Source organism: Elgaria multicarinata, chromosome 3 (genome assembly GCF_023053635.1).
Source record: "Elgaria multicarinata webbii isolate HBS135686 ecotype San Diego chromosome 3, rElgMul1.1.pri, whole genome shotgun sequence".
NCBI lineage: Eukaryota > Metazoa > Chordata > Lepidosauria > Squamata > Anguidae > Elgaria > Elgaria multicarinata.
In genome coordinates this window covers 172826735-172846835 of record NC_086173.1, presented here as the reverse complement: position 1 = coordinate 172846835, position 20101 = coordinate 172826735, and the positions used below count along the sequence as shown (strand labels likewise).

The 20101-nt window shown below is 45.6% G+C and overlaps 1 protein-coding gene and 1 pseudogene across 1 annotated transcript in view; one reads left to right on the top strand and one right to left on the bottom strand.

Moving 5' to 3' along the window:
• Window positions 1-20101, top strand: part of LOC134396269 (uncharacterized) — a 298553-nt gene that overhangs the window by 107345 nt on the left and 171107 nt on the right. The window lies entirely within an intron of this gene.
• LOC134396483 (zinc finger protein 91-like) overlaps window positions 10571-20101 on the bottom strand; it is a 33251-nt pseudogene continuing 23720 nt past the window's right edge.

The window sequence follows — 20101 nt, the reverse complement described above, 5'->3', positions numbered from 1 at the left end:
TAAAAAATATAAATTTTAGTGTAATTTTAAAAATAATTAAGTATAGTGTCATAATTTTAAAAAATTAAATAGCGTAAATTGGGATTTTTTTTAAAAAAAATCCACCCTCTGTGGGTTCTTTGATGTCTACTCAAGGTCCCACTACACCTGAAGCTTTCCCCACATCCCATACATTTATATGGCTTCTTCCCTGTGTGGTCATCTATTACACAAAGCCATGAAATTCAATAAACAAAAAACCTACGGTTTACAAAACAACATTAAAGGCTCTACAGTTTTCAACCAAACTCCAAAAAGCAGGGAAATTGGGAATTAAGGCTTACAAGCCTTTAACGCCACATCCTCCCTAAGGAGGCAGAAAGTGCCAGTGAAATTCTCATTCTCCCAAAGCAGATATAAATCATGAGGACAGGATGGAGAATAGCATATGCAGAGGTGACTGTGGGGTTGTGGAAAACTGATGACGAACAACTTAGGGCCACCTACGTCTCTTTTTTTGTTTAAAGCAGCCCTTCCCCAACCAGGTGCCCTCCAAAGGTGTTGGACTACAACTCCCATCATTGCAAGTCAGTGTGTCCCATGGACAGGAATGCTGTGACTTGTACTCTCAAACATGTGGAGGGCAGCAGGCTATCATATGCAGAGGTGACTGGGGGGTTCTGGAAAACTGATCGGAGAATGCTGTTCTAGAGCAAGGGCAGGCAAAATGTAGATCTCTAGATGTTTTGGCATTCAACTCATAAAAGTCTCTGTCAGCATGGACAGTGATCAAGAATGCTGCAAATGCTGTGACTGCAGAGGATTTTTCTTACGTGTTCAGCAGTGTGAGATTAAAGACAGAGCTCACACCTACTAGATTCAGGTGTAAGGAAGGATTATTTTAAAAACTGTAGATGAAAATGAGTTTTGTCCTCACCATAACATGGGAGTTGCAGCGCAGCACATCTGGAGAGCACCAGGCTGGAGAAGGGTGGTTTATACTTGGATCCTATACAGGTCTTCTCAGAAGCCAGTGCCACTGAGTTTACTAGGGCTTCCCCCCAAGTGGTATAGGAGTGCAAACTAATCTCATCTGAAAGGAATTCAAGACACCCAAACAAATCCTTTTCTGTTCCTCTGTTGCTCTGATGAGATGATGTATTGTGGAGGGATTGTGGAGAGTGAACAGTATATTTTGTATGAACACGTTTTAAGAAAAAACATTGGTTCTTTGAAGGGCAGGGTATTTACCAAAAGCTGAAAGTGCCTGCCCTTGCTCTGGTTCTACATCTCCAACCAATAGTGCCCCTTCTGTTATCAATCGTGCTGCTCTATGCGAGATGTGTGTGAGACAAAAATATTGCATAGCCCCTGTATTTGGTAAGGATATAGAACAGCGTTCCCTATCCTGCTGTCCCAGCTTTCCTGACCATGGGACATACTGACTTGCAATGATGGGAGTTGTAGTCCAACACCTTTGGAGGGCACCAGGTTGGGGAAGGGCTGCTCTAAACAAAAAAGGAGAAGTAGGTGGCCCTAAGTTGTTTGTCATCAGTTTTCCACAACCCCACAGTCACCTCTGAATATCCTATTCTCCATCCTGTCCTCATGGTTTATATCTGCTTTGGGAGAATGAGAATTTCACTGGCACTTTCTGCCTCCTTAGGGAGGATGTGGCGTTAAAGGCTTGTGAGCCTTAACTCCCAATTTCCCTGCTTTTTGGAGTTTGGTTGAAAACTGTAGAGCCTTTAACGCTGTTTTGTATACCATAGGTTTTTTGTTTATTGAATATAAGGAACATTCTGGACTCAGGGAGCCTCTAGCCGTGAGGAGTCAAACACACATTGAAACTTCTTCTCATGGAGGCCTCTAGTTCACGATCCTGCATTGAGAGCAGGTCTGAGTCCATCTCAGGCTCCAGAAAGGAAAACCTTCGGCCCTCCAGGAATTAAGAGGTCTGCTGAGGAACCAGAGTTTCTCTCCCAATCCGTCCTAGGGCTCCCTTTCTATGCCTTCTCTGCAACCAGCACTTGAACCCCAAACAGGGACCTGAGTAACAGAGATTTCTCCCCACTCTCAGCATGTGAACATCGGGCTCACTTAATACATCAAAGAGGGATGTACTAAAACCAACAGCAGGCTCCCTTCTTAATCAACAAAAGCGCCCCAGGTTTTATTTCGAAGGCCTCGTGACCAAAGTGACTTGTTAATTTTACTTATTCACTAAGTTTGAATCAGGGAGAGGAAACAAAACAAAAATGCAATGCAAAGAGGACACCTGGGCAGCCTTTTGCCCGCAGGTGGGACATTCCTCCTCCCCACCCGGGACCTTTCCTCTTGTGTCCCTCCCAGACCCCCCTTTCTCCAGCCTTCCCTTCCGCGATCCCCTAGTTATGGGGAGGGAAGGAGGTGCAAGGCTGGGGGTCTCCTGGAGGGGCCGTAAGTGGGTCAGTCCCCTGGGGAGGGGCTCGGGGCTCCCTCTCTCTTCCCACGCACCCCCTGCCCCAAACCTGCACCCCCTGTCCTGGGGGGGCTCTCTTTCCGCCCCCTCCCCCCTGGGACCCCCTTGCAATCTACACTCACCTGCTCCTTTGCAGGGGAAAAGAGGCTGCAGGCAGCGGACAAGGCTGGTAGGAGCAGGGGAAGAATCCCAGGCTCCTTTGCAATGGGGGGGGGAGGAAGTGTGGGGAGGGAAGGGAGGGGCCTCATTCAGCCTTTGCTCTAGGACCCAGCCCCCTCTCCGCCTCTTTAACCCTTGCATGGAAGCAGAACTAGAGAGCCGCAGAGGCTCCTGGGAGAGACACGGACCTGGGAACGGGGCTTTTCCACGGGAGTCTTTTCTCCCCCCAGCAGCATCGCCCCCCATCTGCTCCTGGGGGCTTCGCGGGATCCACAGCCGTTTCCCCTTTGAGTGTGCAAAGCAGCCTCCGGCATGGGAGCCCCCCCCCCCGTCCTTCTGCCTGCCCTTTCTGCAGAACAGCGTTCCCCAACCTGGTGCCCTTCAGAACTCTAAACACGAATAGATGCGCTAAAAAGAGAGAGGACAAGTAGGGTGACCCAGAGAAAAGGAGGACAGGGCTCCTGTATCTTTAACAGTTGCATAGAAAGGGGAGTTTCAGCAGGTATCATTTGTATATATGGAGAACCTGGTGAAATTCGTTCTTCATCCCAACGGTTAAAGCTGCAGGAGCTTTGCCCTCATTTAAATCTGGTCACTCTAGTATAGCTCCTTATGAGGCCTTATCAGGGTACACAGGAAGATTCTGGACCCACGGAACCGCTAGCCATGAGGAATACAACACACACGGCAACTTCTTCTCATGGCAACCTCTTGTTCCACACCTTGACCCCTGCTTTGAGAGCGGGACGGCCTCCATCTCAGGCTCAAGGCAGGAAAACCTTCGGCCCTCCAGGAAATAAGAGGTCTGATGATGGACCAGAGTTTCTCTCCCAATGCATCCCATGACTCCGTTCTAAGCCCTCTCTGTTCCCTGCACTTGAACCCCAAACAGGGGCGGAAGCGAACAATGATTTCCACCCGCTCTTAGGATGCGAACAGCAGGGCTCCCTTCATCCATAAAAGCAGGACATATTAAAGCCCATGAAAGCATTTGCCCATAGCAAATCCATACGTGCCCACAGAGAAAACATAGCACAGTCCTTGTCTTTCACTCCGCTGCACTTAGGTGTTGTTGTTTTTAGTGTAATTTGATTTTATATTTCTGACTCTTAATTTTATTGATTATGATTATCTTTTTGTGTTGCGTTGTTTGGCATTGTAGTAGTAGTATTTTTCATCTCGTAAGCTGACTATACCTTAAGTGAGATACCTTTAAGTGGTTTGCAAGGGATTAAAAAAAATTAAAATACAGAAACATCAAATAAAAATATAACAGCAACAGCGTAGCTTAGCTTAAGAACCCTGCAGGAATAGGGGGGAAAGTCTTCAGCTTATGTCTGAAAGCGGCAGAACCGGCTTTATTTAATCAGACGGGGCAGCGGTGCTACTATTGGGCTAAATGCCCCCCTGGGTCCACGTTTCTGCCAGGAGCCCAGGAGGAGCCTCTGTGGCTCTCTTGTTTTGCCTCCATCCAAGGGTTAAGGAGGAGAGGGGGCTGAGTCCTAGAGCCAAGGCTGGATGATGACCCACACTTCCCGCCCCACACTGGGATTCTCCCCCCTGCCATTCATGCATGGTGTGTCCCACTGGGAACCTCTTTTCTCCTGCAGAGGAGCAGGTGAGGGCAAAAGGCAAGGGGGTCCCAGGGGGGAGGAGAAGGAGATTGGTGGTGGAAAGAGGCCCCCCAGGGCAGGAGCAGAGAAGGATGGGAGCCATGGGCAGGGGGCAGGTTTGGGGTGGGGGTGGGTGGGAAGAGAGGGAGGGTGCCCCCCAGGTGAAGAGCAAGGGCGGCTGATGGTGCTTCACTTCCTCCCCCCCCCATGCTTCATGGGTCCCACCTGCAGCTTCTTTTGCCCTGCAGAGGAACAGGTGAGGGCAACATGAAAGGGGGTCCTGGGGAGCCCTCAGGGCAGGGAGCATTTGGGTCCGGAGTGGTCCTAAGACTTTGATTTGGGCCCCGTCGAGAGATTTCCGGACAGGTGTGCTGGGCTCCCCTCCCGCTGCCCCTTCCCAACACACCTGGAGAGGCATCCGGCACCCGCTGCATCCTGTGGGTGTTTGCTGTTGCCCTCCCTCCCAAGCAGCTGCAAGCAACCGGTGCTCTTTCCCCAGGTACTAAAGCCTTCAAGATCCTGGAGGCGCGAGCCAAAGGGCGAGAGCAAAAGGGCTCTCGGCCTGTGGCTCTCCGCCGTGGGCAAGAAGCTGCTACCTAGAGGTCTATGGACAGTTGAAGTAACAATCCACAGACACCGGGAGAGTCAGTGTTCCTTGGATGTCGCTAGAGAAGCTCCTCCACATACCAAAGCTCTCAGGGTGTACGGAGGAGGGGGAAGAACCAGACTTTGATACCACCGACGGAATTCTCTTTAGCCATAAAGGTATAAACACCCAGAAGTTCTCAGATAGTAATGAAAGTCCTATTTATAGCAGTAGAAGGGAGTCTCTTGAAAACCAAGAATCACTGCTGGACTCAAGAGGATATGATATAAAACACCCGGAGCACTGTGGAAAGAAGCAGGCCGACAACTCAAAAAACTTGAATAACTCCACAGATCCAGTGGCGGCCTGTGGAATTTCCATTTTTCACATGGTCCACGAAAGGGCTCCTACTCTTAAAGGCCAAGCTGATCAAAAAACAGCATGGGATCCGTGGCACAGATGCTATAAGGATGATGAACCCTAGACTAATGAGGAGATCGCCCTTTCGGACTCTTTCTGTGCGTTGGACCTAGAAGCACAGGAAGATATCCTGAGGCGTCCGACGTCTTTGAGAGAACGTTTGATAACCAGGCAAGCAGAATGTGCAAGCCCGTTGGCTAAGAGAGAAGCACCCGGGTCAGTAGAGGACCGTGCCCTACTCCACCAGAAAAACGATCAAACCAGTGGGAGGGGAGTTGGAAATGGCTCCAATGGAGGGGAGAAAGGTTCACAGAGAGGTCTGGGTATAGTAGAATTTACTCGCCAGGATAATAAACTTGTGCAACATGACCCAGTGGCCAAAGAGATCACTGCAAGTCCCAGCAGACTAAAATCTCCAATATGGGCTGATATGCGACATTTGGAAGAAGAGGAACTAGGATCACCGGAAAGGCCTGCTGAACCTGTATCCCCTCATAAAGGTGATGGGACCAGTGAAAACTAATGTTAGCAAGATGGAATTGATTGAAGAGCTGGAGAAGGACTCGAGGCCATCATCAGGGGCTGAGGAAATTGCAAAGGAGCATCAGTCACTTATAGGGGGAGTAACTTCTTCTACTTGTCCCAGAGTGACTATAACAACTCAGAGCTTCCCGCAAGGGGGGGTCTGCACCAGTTTGACAAAAAAAGTGCCACTGTAACATATCACAAATAAGTCTTCTTTCCTGGAATATTGCAGGTTGGCTAAGTAAAGTGGTAGATCCCTCCTTTATGGAATTCATCAAAAAATATGAGATTTTACTTCTTCGAGGACATGGGCCAAAGAGGATCTATCTATAAATGGCTTTGCCTCCTACTCTTTAGATGCAACCCCTAGTAACAAAGGTGGGTGGCCCAAAGGAGGAGTGGGTATTCTAATAGCTACAAGCATCAGGGCCTCCCTATCTAGATTGGAGCCCCTGTCTTATTTGGCCACCGCGTTGATTCTAAAGTGTAATGTATGTATGCCACCACATAGGGAAAAGCAATTGGTTAAAGAAGATTCGATGGCCTTGTAGGCCCCTTCCAACTCTGCTATTCTATGATTCTATGATTGGTTAAAGTTGGAGGAGTATATCAATAAGCTGACAGATTTGTATCCTGAAGCCTCGGTGATCATGGCTGGTGATCTTAATGCTTGAACTGGTCAGAATGATGCTGCCTTGTATGCCCATTTCCATGAACACCAGCCTGCAATAGAGGAGGCCCACCCCCTGCCTGATAGGCAATCTAAGGATAAGGGTTGCAATTACGCCGGCTTATGCCCCCTGTATCTGTTTCTGCCAACTCCAACATCTTCAACATCCATTCATTCATTGTTGGTGAATGTTCAGCTCTCATTTCTGTGCATACAACGCTCTCAGTGCCATTGTCATATATAGCAATAAAGTCCCCCCTTCTCTTTCAGCTGAACCATTAGTCCCAGTAGGAAGGCTCCTGTTTCATTTGTATGTTAGTCTTGAGAATTTTTTTGAATTCAAGAGTGTATTTGTATCCAGAATGCTTTGGCTTTTTTACAAGTCTACCAAAGATGATAAAACGTTCCTCCTCTTCCTAATTTCCAACAGTTTCCCAAGGGACTCTTATGCATTTTAGCCAACATTACAGGAGACATATACCATCTGCACATCATCTTATACAAATTCTCTTTAAGTCTTGAACATAATGTAAATTTCAAACTCCCCCCCAATATTCTCCCACTGTTCCATGGAAACGTTGTATCCAAAGTTTAGAGCCCATTTCATCATACAGTCTTTCACCTGCTCATCCTCCGTCTCGTACTTTAATAAAAGTTTATATATCTTTGAGATAACATGTTCATCATTTGGACATAATGTCATTTCAAATTCAGATTTTGATTGCTCAAACCCACCATTCTTTTGTCTATTTTAAACCTTTCCATGACTTGTGCACAAGGAAACCTAATTTGTACATACCAAAACACGTATGACCATCCTTAAGCAGTTCCTCCCTTGATTTTAACTTATATTCATCTTGTGACATTTGTAATACAACATTATATGTCAACCATTTAGGCATACTTGTCAATTCCCTTCTATAAATAGCCCCCTGGGCTGATACCCAAAGTGGTATTTTCTGACAGAACCTTGGTTTATATTTGTCCCATATTCTTAAAAAAGCACATTTTAGGTTATGATGACTAAATTCTACGTTAACGTTGGCTTTATCGTACCACAAATAGCCATGCCATCCAAATCTTAATTCGTGTCCTTCCAGTTCCAACAGTCTCCTATTTTTCAGCAACACCCAATCTTTCATCCACATTAAACAGCAGTCTGAGAAATACACTTTGAGGTCTGGTAGGCCCAGGCCTCCTCTTTCTTTGGCATCCTGCAATATTTTAATTTTAACTCTTGGCTTTTTTGATTGCCGTATAAACGTAGATCTCTCTCTCTCTGTCACTGCTCAAATGGTAAATCCAATGTTACAATAGGTATTGTTTGAAACAAAAATAACATTCTAGGCAAAACATTCATTTTAATTGTTGCAATTTTCCCCAAAAGTGACAGTTGAACCTTTTCCCTTCTTGCAAAATATTTTTTTAACTCCATTCCAAACCTTAACATAATTATTATGAAATAACATACAATTCATGTTTGTCAAAACAATTCCCAAATATTTTACCTTCTTTTCAACTTGAAAACCTGTCTTTTGTATCAAAATTTCGATATCCTTTAAAGGATCTTCCAGAGTCAAGACCAAATCATCTGCAAATGCCCTCAACTTATCTCTCTCTTTCTTTTATCTTTACTCCTCCAATTCTCTCAGCTTGTCTTATATCTGAATCCAGCAATTACAATACTAAAATAAACAGTAGCGGTGACAGTGGGCAGCCCTGTCTTGTCCCTCTCTATATTTCACGTGATTTGGACACATCTCCATTAATCATTATTTGTGTTTTTTGAGAGTTATGGATGGATTTCACCCACTTTATGACATTTACTCCAAAGTCCTGTTCTTCTAAGGTTCTAAGTAAAAAACTCCAACTAAAGTTGTCAAATGCTTTCTCTGCAACCACGATATTTTGCCAGATATTCCACAACATTTAAAACCATTCTTACATTGTCTCCCATCTGTCTTTTGGTAAGAAGCCACCTTGATCCTCATGAATGAATTTTTGTAGGACTTTCTTCAGTCTTTCCGCCAAGGTTGCTGTGAATAACTTATAATCGTTATTTAATAGGGATATTTGGTGATTCGAAATTTCTTTGGTTCACTAAAATTCACCCCCCCCCCATATCCCATACTGTTGATAGTTGTCGTTGAAGCACTTTAATTTGTTGAAGAACACTTGCCTTTCCAGGTGTTTTCCTCAGGTCTTCTTCTTGTGCACCTTCAGAGAAGATAGGACAAAGCACAGGCAATTCTCCTCTGATCGGTAGACAATACTGACAGAAAGGAGTCTCTAGCACTGGTGACCTGCAAAGTGTGCGCAAAGTTCATGTTCCTGCCTGAACTCGACATGAAGAGGAAACTCCCTGGAAAAGGGTGACAGTTAGGAGCAGAAGAACTAGAAGGCATTCTACACTGGTGTAACAATTAGAGTTTAACAACCACTTTCAGCTACTGGAGGATGCCACTGGAGGACAGTCAGCAGAGGAAGAATTACAGGAGACACCACGCAGCACTGAACAAGACTCAGAAGATCAGTCGACCAAGAATAAGAGAAGAGTAGTTGTTGTGGCTAAACCTGAGAATGAGCTGAGATTAGGGAGAGATGCTAAAAGCAATAAAAAGGCTTTCTCCAGATACGTGAATAGTAAAACACACAGGAAAGAAATGGTGGTTCAACTGCTTAACGAGGATGGGTAATTGATAACAGATGACAAAGAAAAGGCTGAAGTGCTCAATTCCTATTTTGGCTCAGTCTTCTCCCAAAAGCAGGTCTATGATCCCCCTGGAAAAAGTGACGCAGAAGTTGAGGGGGCAGGATTGCAGTCTGAGAGTGATAAACAAATAGTCAAAGAACACCTAATTTCCTTGAATGAGTTCAAATCTCCAGGGCCCGATGAACTGCATCCTAGAGTAATGAAGGACCTAGCGGAAGAACTCTCAGAACCGCTGTCTATTATCTTTGCGAAATCATGGAAGACGGGTGAAGTGCCGTATGTCTGGAGGAGGGCTAACGTTGTCGCTTTTTCAAACAGGGCAAAAAGGAGGAACCTGGGAAAAGACAGACCAGTCAGTCTGACATCCATCCCTGGGAAAATTCTGGAGCAGATTATAAAGAAGTCAATCTGGAAGCATCTTGAAAACAATGCAATGATTACTAGGAGTCAACAGGGATTTGTCAAGAACAAATCCTGTCAGACTAATCTGATCTCATTGTAACCTCCCTTGTGGATTGTGAGTATGCTGTGGACATCATATATCTTGACTTAAGCAAACTTTTGACAAAGTGACCCATGATATTCTGATTTAACAAAAGAGCTAAAAGTGGGCTAGATGGAACAACTATTAGGTAGATACATAGTTGGCTACAGAATCAGACTCAAAGAATGGTTATCAATGGTACCTTCTCAATCCGGGGGGAGGTTAGGAGTGGGGTACCGCAGGGCTCAGTCCTGGGCCCAGTGCTCTTCAACATATTTATTAAATGTTGAAGGAGGTGCAGGGAACGCTTATCAAATTTGCAGATGACACCAAATTGGGTGGGATAGCTAATACCCTGGAAGACAGACACAAACTTCAAAGTGATCTTGCTAGGCTGGAGTGCTGGGCTGAAAACAACAGGATGAAATTGAATAGGGATAAATGCCAAGTTCTACATCTAGGAAATAGAAACCAAAGGCACATTTACAAGAGGGGGGATACGTGACTCAGCAATACTACAAACGAGAAGTACCTTGGATTTGTTCTAGATCACAAGCTGAATATGAGCCAACAGTGTGATGTGGTTGCAAAAAAGGCAAATGCTATTTTGGGCTGCTTTAAAAGAAGTATAGCTTCCAAAGATCATGAGGTACTGGTTGCCCTCTATGGGGCCGTGGCTATACACATCTTGAGTATTTCACCCAGTTCTGCGCAACACACTTCAAGAAGGATGCAGACAAGCTGGAGCGTGTTCAGAAGAGGGCAACCAGGTCTAGAAACAAGGCCCTATGAGGAGAGACTGAAAGAACTGGGCATGTTTACCCTGGAGAAGAAGATGGAGGGGAGATATGATAGCACTCCTCAATGACTTGAAAGGTTGTCACACAGAGGAGGGCCAGGATCTCTTCTCGATCCTCCCAGAGCGCAGGACACGGAATAAAGGGCTCAAGTTACAGGAAGGCAGATTCCGGCTGGACATCAGGAAAAACTTCCTGACTGTTAGAGCAGTACGACACTGGAATCAGTTACTTTGGAAGGTTGTGGGCTGTCCCACACTAGAGGCCTTCAAGAGGCAGCTGGACAACCATCTGTCAGGTATGTTTTAGGGTGGATTCCTGCATTGAGCAGGGGGGTTGGACATGATGGCCCTGTAGGTCCCTTCCAACTCTACTATTTTATGATGCTATAAATACTACACTGAGCACTTATACTACTTCTCCCCAGTGTGAATTCTTTGATGCTGCTTAAGGCTTGAGCTCCGAGCAAAGGTCTTCCCACACTCTATGCAATTATAGGGCTTCTCCCCAGTGTGAATTCGTTGATGCTCCTTAAGGCTGGTGCTGTGTGCAAAGGTCTTCCCGCATTCTAAGCATTTATAGGGCTTCTCTCCAGTGTGAATTACTTGATGCCGCTTAAGGTGTGCGCTCTGAGCAAAGGTCTTCCCACACTCAAAGCATTTATAGGGCTTCTCCTCAGTGTGAATTCGTTGATGCTCCTTAAGGCTTGAGCACCGAGCAAAGTTTTTCCCACAGTTTAAGCATTTATAGGGCTTCTCCCCAGTGTGAATTCGTTGATGCAGCTTAAAGCTGCTTCTGTGTGCAAAGGTCTTCCCACACTCTATGCAATTATAGGGCTTCTCCCCAGTGTGAATTCTTTGATGCAGCTTAAGGCTGGTGCTGTGTGCAAAGGTCTTCCTGCATTCTAAGCATTTATAGGGCTTCTCTCCAGTGTGAATTACTTGATGCAGCTTAAGGTGTGTGCTCTTAGCAAAGGTCTTCCCACACTCAAAGCATTTATAGGGCTTCTCCCCAGTGTGAATTCTTTGATGCAGCTTAAGGCTGCTGCTGTGTGCAAAGGTCTTCCTGCATTCTAAGCATTTATAGGGCTTCTCTCCAGTGTGAATTACTTGATGCTGCTTAAGGTGTGTGCTCTTAGCAAAGGTCTTCCCACACTCAAAGCATTTATAGGGCTTCTCCTCAGTGTGAATTCGTTGATGCTCCTTAAGGCTTGAGCTCTGAGCAAAGTTTTTCCCACAGTTTAAGCATTTAAAGGGCTTCTCCCCAGTGTGAATTCTTTGATGCAGCTTAAGGCTGGTGCTGTGTGCAAAGGTCTTCCTGCATTCTAAGCATTTATAGGGCTTCTCTCCAGTGTGAATTACTTGATGCCGCTTAAGGTGTGTGCTCTTAGCAAAGGTCTTCCCACACTCAAAGCATTTATAGGGCTTCTCCTCAGTGTGAATTCGTTGATGCTCCTTAAGGCTTGAGCTCTGAGCAAAGTTTTTCCCACAGTTTAAGCATTTAAAGGGCTTCTCCCCAGTGTGAATTCCTTGATGCAGCTTAAGGCTGGTGCTGTGAGCAAAGCTGTTTCCGCATTCTAAGCATTTATAGGGCTTCTCCCCAGTGTGAATTCTTTGATGCAGCTTAAGGCTGGTGCTGTGTGCAAAGGTCTTCCCGCATTCTAAGCATTTATAGGGCTTCTCTCCAGTGTGAATTACTTGATGCCGCTTAAGGTGTGTGCTCTGAGCAAAGGTCTTCCCACACTCTATGCAATTATAGGGCTTCTCCCCAGTGTGAATTCTTTGATGCTGCTTAAGTTGTGAGTTGAAAGAGAATTGTTTTTCACACACTAAGCACTGAAACCTTTGATATTTGTTAGAATGAATCTTCTGAGTTTTACTCTGTTTCTTCCTTTTACGAATGTTCTTTTTACTTGGTGCTTCTAGTATTGGAGTTTCACAGACATCTGATCCTTCAAAAGAAATGGATTCGTTTCTCCTTTTCTCTTCAGTTTCAGTTTTCCTTCTCTGGTGTGGGCCATTTTTCTTGCTCTCCCTGTGATCACCTGCAAGTATAAACACAGAAATAGTCTTGGAACAAAACAAACGGTTGCTGATTTCATTCACAGGATAAAAAAAAATAATCACTGGTGAGGCAGATCCTTCTAAAGATATTAAATATCCCGATGATCAATAGAACGGAGAACTAGACTGCCATACAATGCTTTCATTTATATGGAATAACTCATATAAAGTAGTTGAGAGAATAAATGAACAACATAAAATACTGTAAAAATGAAAGACACTTAAAATCTGCCATTTTCTCCTAGCTGATCATTTAACTGGGAACTGGAAAGTGGGAATTCAACCCTAATGGTTATTTTCAATGTCTACTTATATCTTAAAATGAAAAGCAAACTGTCCAGAGCTGTCTTCTGAAAAGGCTTAACTCTCCTCTCCTCCATGGAGATCATTAAAATAATATCTGTAACATCTTCAATATTATGCAGATGCAATTAGAGCAGCAAAGATTGGTTGGCAGCCATCTCTGCCACAGAGCAAGTCCATCAATGGGCTTTTCTCAATGTTTTGTCAGGTCTTCGGAGTCAATGACAGTTGTATTCTGCACTGATACAAAGAACGAAGAGCTGAAATTCCACCTTCCAGGATCTGGCAGGAAGGCAGAGAGGGAGCCTTACCCAGAGGAATCCCATTCCTTACCCAGAGAGGCCAGGATCCCACGATTCTCCTCCATGACTTCTTTGTGCAGAGTCCTCTGGCCTGGATCCAGCAGAGCCCACTCCTCCTCCGAGAAATGCACGGCCACCTCCTCATAGGTCACCGGACCCTGAAAGAAGAAGAAGAAATGAAGTTCTCTTTAAGCATTATGTAGCAATCCATGAAGACAAGGATGGTGAGGTCTTCTTTCTGAATGCCAAAGCATTGTGAGTGACATTGAAGGCCTTCCCAGCAGCCATCTTGGAGAAGAGCAAAGGCTAAAGGGGCAGGTTCTTCCAGGACCAAAGAGAAGTGCAGGGGACGGAGGCCCCCAGGACTCCCCTACCTGCCCAGGCTGTGCAGAAACCGCTTCCACTCCACCGCCAAGCGAACGAGGCCCAAAAGGACCCCCCAGGATCAGTTCACTTCCCCTGCCGGTTGTTTTGCTCCCTGTGAGGAAGGTAAAGAAGGTGGGAAGGTGAGAAGGTAAGTTAACATTCTTAACTATTCCCATTTTCATTGTTTATTTTCAGTGTTTATTTATTTATTGCATTTGTTTACCATACCATAGCCGAAGCACTTAAAAACAATATCCAAATATTTAAAACTGCGTAAACATACAATATACACTTACATATAAAACTACTATAAGTAGTAAAACTACTATTATTAGATTGTAAGCCTATGCGGCAGGGTCTTGCTATTTACTGTTTTACTCTGTACAGCACCATGTACATTGATGGTGCTATATAAATAAATTAATAATAATAATAATAATAATAATAATAATAATAATAATAATAATAATAATATAACAAGTTTTAAAACTATGGCCCTATAAAAACAGACCCAGGCTAATTAATTACATATTGCTAATTACATATTGCTTGACCTGGCACTGAAAAGATAACACTGTCGGTGCCACGTGACCCACATTGGGCAGATTGTTGCACAGTTGGGGGCCACCACAGAGAAGGCCTCTCCCTTGTTGTCGTCCTCCAATCTTCCCTCTGAGTAGGCGCCTGGAGGAGGACCTTAGTTGGTGAGTGTGTAAGACCCACTCCAGGAAGCGGACCAGAGTGGGTCTGATACCCTCGAACCACGTTACTAAACAACATTTCCTTTTTGAGTATCTCCCCCAGCAAAATCAGGCTCAGGGAGGACATTAAGACAGCTCATGCACTTCAGGTGTAATTGAGGAAGGGAGACCATGGGGAAATACGTCCACTAATCCTTACCCCGGGAGGAGGGTCCTCCGTCCCCCTCCTGCAAGATCCGCCCATCCAGCGGCCTCTGTGTGATGCCCGGTGCAGCCTTCTCTGCCTCAGGGAAATCTGTGGGTGCTCTGGCCAACATCCCCTGGACCTGGAGCAGGAGGGAGGATTCCAGGAAGAGAAGAGGGATTAGAGATGGAAAGAAATGGCTCAGGTCAAGGTCAAGGGCAGCATTTCCCAATCGCTTTACCTTTCAGGTCTCCTTCTAAAGTTGATCTACCATCCAAGCCACACAGAACAGGAACTTGTGTCTTTGTCAGTGGGCTAAGAGTTAAACCCTGATATCCAGCATTTTCCACTGTAACCACGGCAGCTTTGGTGTCTACAAATGCTATTCCCCTCCTTCCCCAGAACTTCACAAACCCATTCATTTCTCCTGTGATCATAAGAACGTAAGAAGAGCACAAGCAGGACATGAGTGCAACAGTACCCTCCTGCCCACGTTCCCCAGAAACTGGTGTACATATAATCATAGAGTTGGAAGGGGCCTACAAGGCCATCGAGTCCAACCCCTAATCCACCCTAAAGAATACCTGAAAGATGGTTGTCCAGCTGCCTCTTGAATGCCTCTAGCATGGGAGAGCCCACAACCTCCCTAGGTAACTGATTCCATTGTCATACTGCTCTAACAGTCAGGAAATTTTTCCTGATGTCCAGCTGGAATCTGGCTTCCTTTAACTTGAGCCCATTATTCCATGTCCTGCACTCTGGGAGGATCGAGAAGAGATCCTGGCCCTCCTCTGTGTCACAACTTTGAAGTATTTGAAGAGTGCTACCATGTCTTCCCTCGATCTTCTCTTCTCCAGGCTAAACATGCCCAGTTCTTTCAGTCTCTCTTCATAGGGCTTTGTTTCCAGACCTCTGATCATCCTGGTTGTAGGTCAACAGTTCCACCCATAAAACCCTTGGCAAGGACAAATTCATCACACCTTCTGCAAGAATCGCTTTCTGGATTGCGGAGAGTGCTCACCCTCCTGCCCAGGTGTTGAGCTGGATGTGTTGCCTGCACCTTCTAGCCCAGAAGACAAGACAGGCAGAATGGTAGCTTTATCCAGCCGCAACAAACAGGTCTAATGCGTTGAGCAGAACGCCAGACACCCCTCCAGTATCCAGCAGAAGATGGGAAGCGCTGCAGCCGAAATTCAGGGTGTGTTGGAGATGGACTGCAACATTGCATGGTGGTTCTATGGATGGATGTGTTGACCTACAACAGGTAGAGCTGTGAAGGCTAAGGGGGTTATTTCAATTGGGAGAAACCTATAGAGTTGATAGGCATCAGGACTGGATTTTCACCGCACATTCCTATGCATGCTCAAGATTTGAGCTAGTAGCCATGGGTAGCCTTCTCCTCCAGACATTTATCCAACCCCCTTTTGAAGCCATCCAGATTTGCAGCCAACACTTCATCTTGTGGTAGTGAGTTCCATAATTTAATTACGTGCTGTGTGAAGAAGTCCTTCCTTTTATTTGTCCTGGATCTCCCACCAATCAGTTTCATGGGATGACCCCACTGGGTTCTAGTATTTTGAGAAAGGGAGGAAAATGTCTCCCTATCCACATTCTCCATACCATACAGGGTTGTTGTTGTGAAGATAACATGGAGAGGAGGGGGATTATGTACACCGCCTTGGGTTCCATGGGAGGAAAAACGGTGAGATATAAATGTAATTAATAAATAAAATGAGAGATCAAAATGAGAGATCCTACTTTACACTGGGAGAAGCCAATTGGATGCCCATGGTCACCTGTGTGTTCCCAGACACCGTTCTTGAAATCTTCAGTATGGCCCCTCAACTTGTTTTTTAAATTAACAAAGTGGTTTTTTAAAAAAATATTATTACCAGCAGCTGCACTTGCTTCATAGAATGGGACCCCCATACCTGACGGAACGCCTCTCCCGACACGAACCTACCTGTACACTGCGCTCAACATCTAAGATCCTCCTCCGAGTGCCTCCTCCGAGGGAAGCTCGGCGGATGGCAACAAGGGAGAGGGCCTTTTCGCTGGTGTCCCCTCGATTGTGGAATGATCTCCCCGATGAGGCTCGCCTGGCACCAACATTGTTATCTTTCAGGCGCCACGTCAAGACTTTTCTCCCAGGCATTTAACTATATTTCACAATGCTCAGTTTGTTTTTAACAGCCCCCAGAACTGTTGTTTTTAAATGGATACTGTTTTTATGTTTTTGATGGTTTTAAATTTTGTATACTTTTTTTTTAATGTTTACTGTTTTTAACCTTTATGAACAGAGAGCTTCAGCTATGGGGCGGTATATAAATTAAATAAATATAAATAAATAAATATATAAGATGTTTATGATAGTAATTGTAGAGCAGGTGATAAAGCCAAGCAGACATGTGGTTTGAGGTAACAAAACAAAATGTTTATTTTTGTTTAGCTGTTCTTAGTTACTTCAAATTCAAGTTAACCTGCTTAATCTACTAGTTTTTATTAAAACTGTAATCTTAAGACTCTTAAAATCTTTTCACCTTTCACTCTCCACACCACTGACAATCCTAATGACATTTTTATTAAATGTTGAAGGAGGTACAGGGAACGCTTATCAAGTTAGCAGATGACACCAAATTGGGTGGGATGGATAATACCTTGGAAGATCTTGATGGGCTAGAGTGCTGGGCTGAATGAAATTGAAGAGGGATAAATGCCAAGTTCTACATTTAGGAAATAGAAACATTTACAAGAGGGGGGATACTTGACTCAGCAATACTACAAACAAGAAGAATATTGGAATTGTTGTAGATCACAAGCTGAATATGAGCCAACAGTGTGATGTGGCTGCAAAAAAAGCAAATGCTATTTTGGGCTGCTTTAAAAGAAATACAGCTTCCAAATCGCATGAGGTACTGGTTCCCCTTTATGCGGCCCTGGCTATGTCACATCTTGAGTGTTTTGCCCAATTCTGCGCAACACACTTCAAGAAGGATGCAGACAAGCTGGAGCATGTTCAGAGGATGATCAGGGGCCTGGAAACAAAGCCCTATGAGGAGAGACCGAAAGAACTGGGCATGGTTAGCCTGAAGAAGAGAAGATTGAGGGGAGACATGAGAGCACTCTTCAAAAAATTAAAAGGTTGTCACACAGAGGAGGGCCAGGATCTCTTCTCGATCCTCCCAGAGTGCAGGACATGGAATAACGGGCTCAAGTTAAAGGAAGCCAGATTCCAGCTGCACATCAGGAAAAACTTCCTGACTGTTAGAGCAGTATGACAATGGAATCAGTTGCTTGGCGAGGTAGTGAGCTTTCCCACACTAGAGGCCTTCAAGAGGCAGCTGGACATCCATCTGTCAGGGATGCTTTAGGGGGGATTCCTGCATTGAGCAGGGGGTTGTACTCAATGGCCTTGTAGGCCCCTTCCAACTCTGCTATTCTATGATTCTATAAGCAAAGTGCTAGAACACCAGCCAGAAGGAAAGACAGAACCTCCCAGACATTCCCTGAAATCCAGCATTTTCCACTGTAAACACGGGAGGTTGGTGTCTACAAATGCTATTCCTGTTCTGTTGGGAGGACTCTGACACCAGTTGAAGAAGGATCCCCTCCTTCCCCAGAACTTCACAAACCCATTCACTTCTCCTCTCGTCATGAGAAACTAAGAAGAGCCATTCTGGATCAGAACAAGGGTCCATCTAGTCCAGCATTCTCTCCCCACTATAGTTCTTCACCTGAAGGTAGGATATAGCCATCAGGACTAGTAGCCATTCACAGCCTTCTCCTCCAGGATTTCGTCTAACCCCCATTTTAAACCATCTAAATTGGGGGCCGTCACTACATCCTCTGGTAGGGAACTGCATATTTTAACCATCCAGTGTTAGCTGAACTATCCTCCAATGAGGGCCTGCTCTACACATGAAGAGCAACTATACTTGGGGATTGGACCATTGGAAATTGGGGCATCCCTTCCTTGAAGGACATGTAAAATAAAGTTGAGATAAGTATTAAGAACACAGTCCCTGTTAGTTATCAAGATGAAATGCTCTCACCTGCTCTTGGTCCTCTGCCTGACTCAGGAGGAAGCCTTCTGCCAGGGCCACCGCCTGGGAACTGGTCTCCGCTCCACATTCTCTGACCCAGCTCTCCAGCTCTGGGGGCAGGACAGCCAGGAAATTCTCCAGGACCACCAGGTCCAGCATCTGAGCTTTCGTGTGCTTTTCTGGCTTCAGCCACTGGCAGCAAAGGTGGTGGAGACGGCTGCAAACCCCTCGGGGCCCCATGGCCTCCTGGTAGCGGAACCTCCTGAAGCTCTGGCACTCTACGTCTGAGCAGGTGTTGCTCCCAGGCTGGTCCTGCTGCACTCTTCCTTCCCAGGGCTCTGCACTGCTCCCTTCCTGGATGTTTCCTGCCTCAGGGCCAGCAAAGCTTTGCTCTTCCATCTTCACTCTCTTCTGCTCCCACCAGGACTCGAAACAGTCTCCTGCCTTGGCTGCCAATTTCTCCTTTGAGGCAGGGAGTGCACTATAGGAATGAAACGGAGTTTGTGAAGGAGGCACACAAGGTAGACCTGGGTTCACGTTCCCAACCCAGCCGTCCCCTTCCCACCAGATCCCAGTGAAACACTGGAACTGGAGCCAGTTCACCTGAAAATAACCACACTTTACCATGGCTTCAGGCAATTTATTAAATCAGAGTAAGCCCCTGAGCGTACGAACAATTAACAGGAGACAGGGGAGGGTGTGTGGGGAAAACAGTCTAAAAGTTACAATGAAACTAAAAGGCCACAGCAGAAATTAAACAACTTTAAAAGAGCAATAAAAGCCACATCACGGCAAGCCTTAGAGTCAGAGCGACCCAAAGAGAGACAAGAAATCCTGGCTACCTAATACCTGATGGCACGGGGGTCCCTTCACAAGCCTTCAGGGCCCCGAACAACATGACCCTTCCCCAAATAAACAGAGACCATGAACTGGAAACTGACTAACTTATCCCCCCAACTAAGCAGGTGGGGTGGCCCGGCTCCACCAATCCACAAACAGCATGCTCTCCAGGGCTCCCGGAGAGGAGAGAAGGTTTATAAGGGAATTAAATGCAGAAGGATGTCACATCCGGAAGCAAAATGTGAAACACACAATGACTTACAGAGAAATACATGTGTACGCTCTGCAAAACACACTGCAGTTTAACTCCTCCTAAGGCGTGTCAGAAAACAATTTGTAAAGAGTTCCAGACCCAGCTAGCAGCAGTTGAATTGCTTCTGAGCTCTAGTTAAACTTCCACCGGAGCAAAGTAGATAGATGCAATGATCATAGAATAGTAGAGTTGGAAGGGGCCTACAAGGCCATCGAGTCCAACCCTCTGCTCAATGCAGGAATCCACCCTAAAGCATCCCTGACAGATGGTTGTCCAGCTGCCTCTTGAAGGCCTCTAGTGTGGGAGAGCCCACAACCTCCCTAGGTCACTGATTCCATTGTCGTACTGCTCTAACAGTCAGGAAGTTTTTCCTGATGTCCAGCTGGAATCTGGCTTCCTTTAACTTGAGCCCGTTATTCCGTGTCCTGCACTTTGGGAGGATTGAGAAGAGATCCTGGCCCTCCTCTGTGTGACAACCTTTGAATTATTTGAAGAGCGCTATCCTGTCTCCCTTCAATCTTCTCCCCTCCAGGCTAAACATGCCCAGTTCTTTGAAAAGCTTTCAACAGCATAACAGTATAGTCTAAACTATGTCTCATGGTTTTTGGCAGCTGAAGTTACGTTCAGTCGTATCAGGAT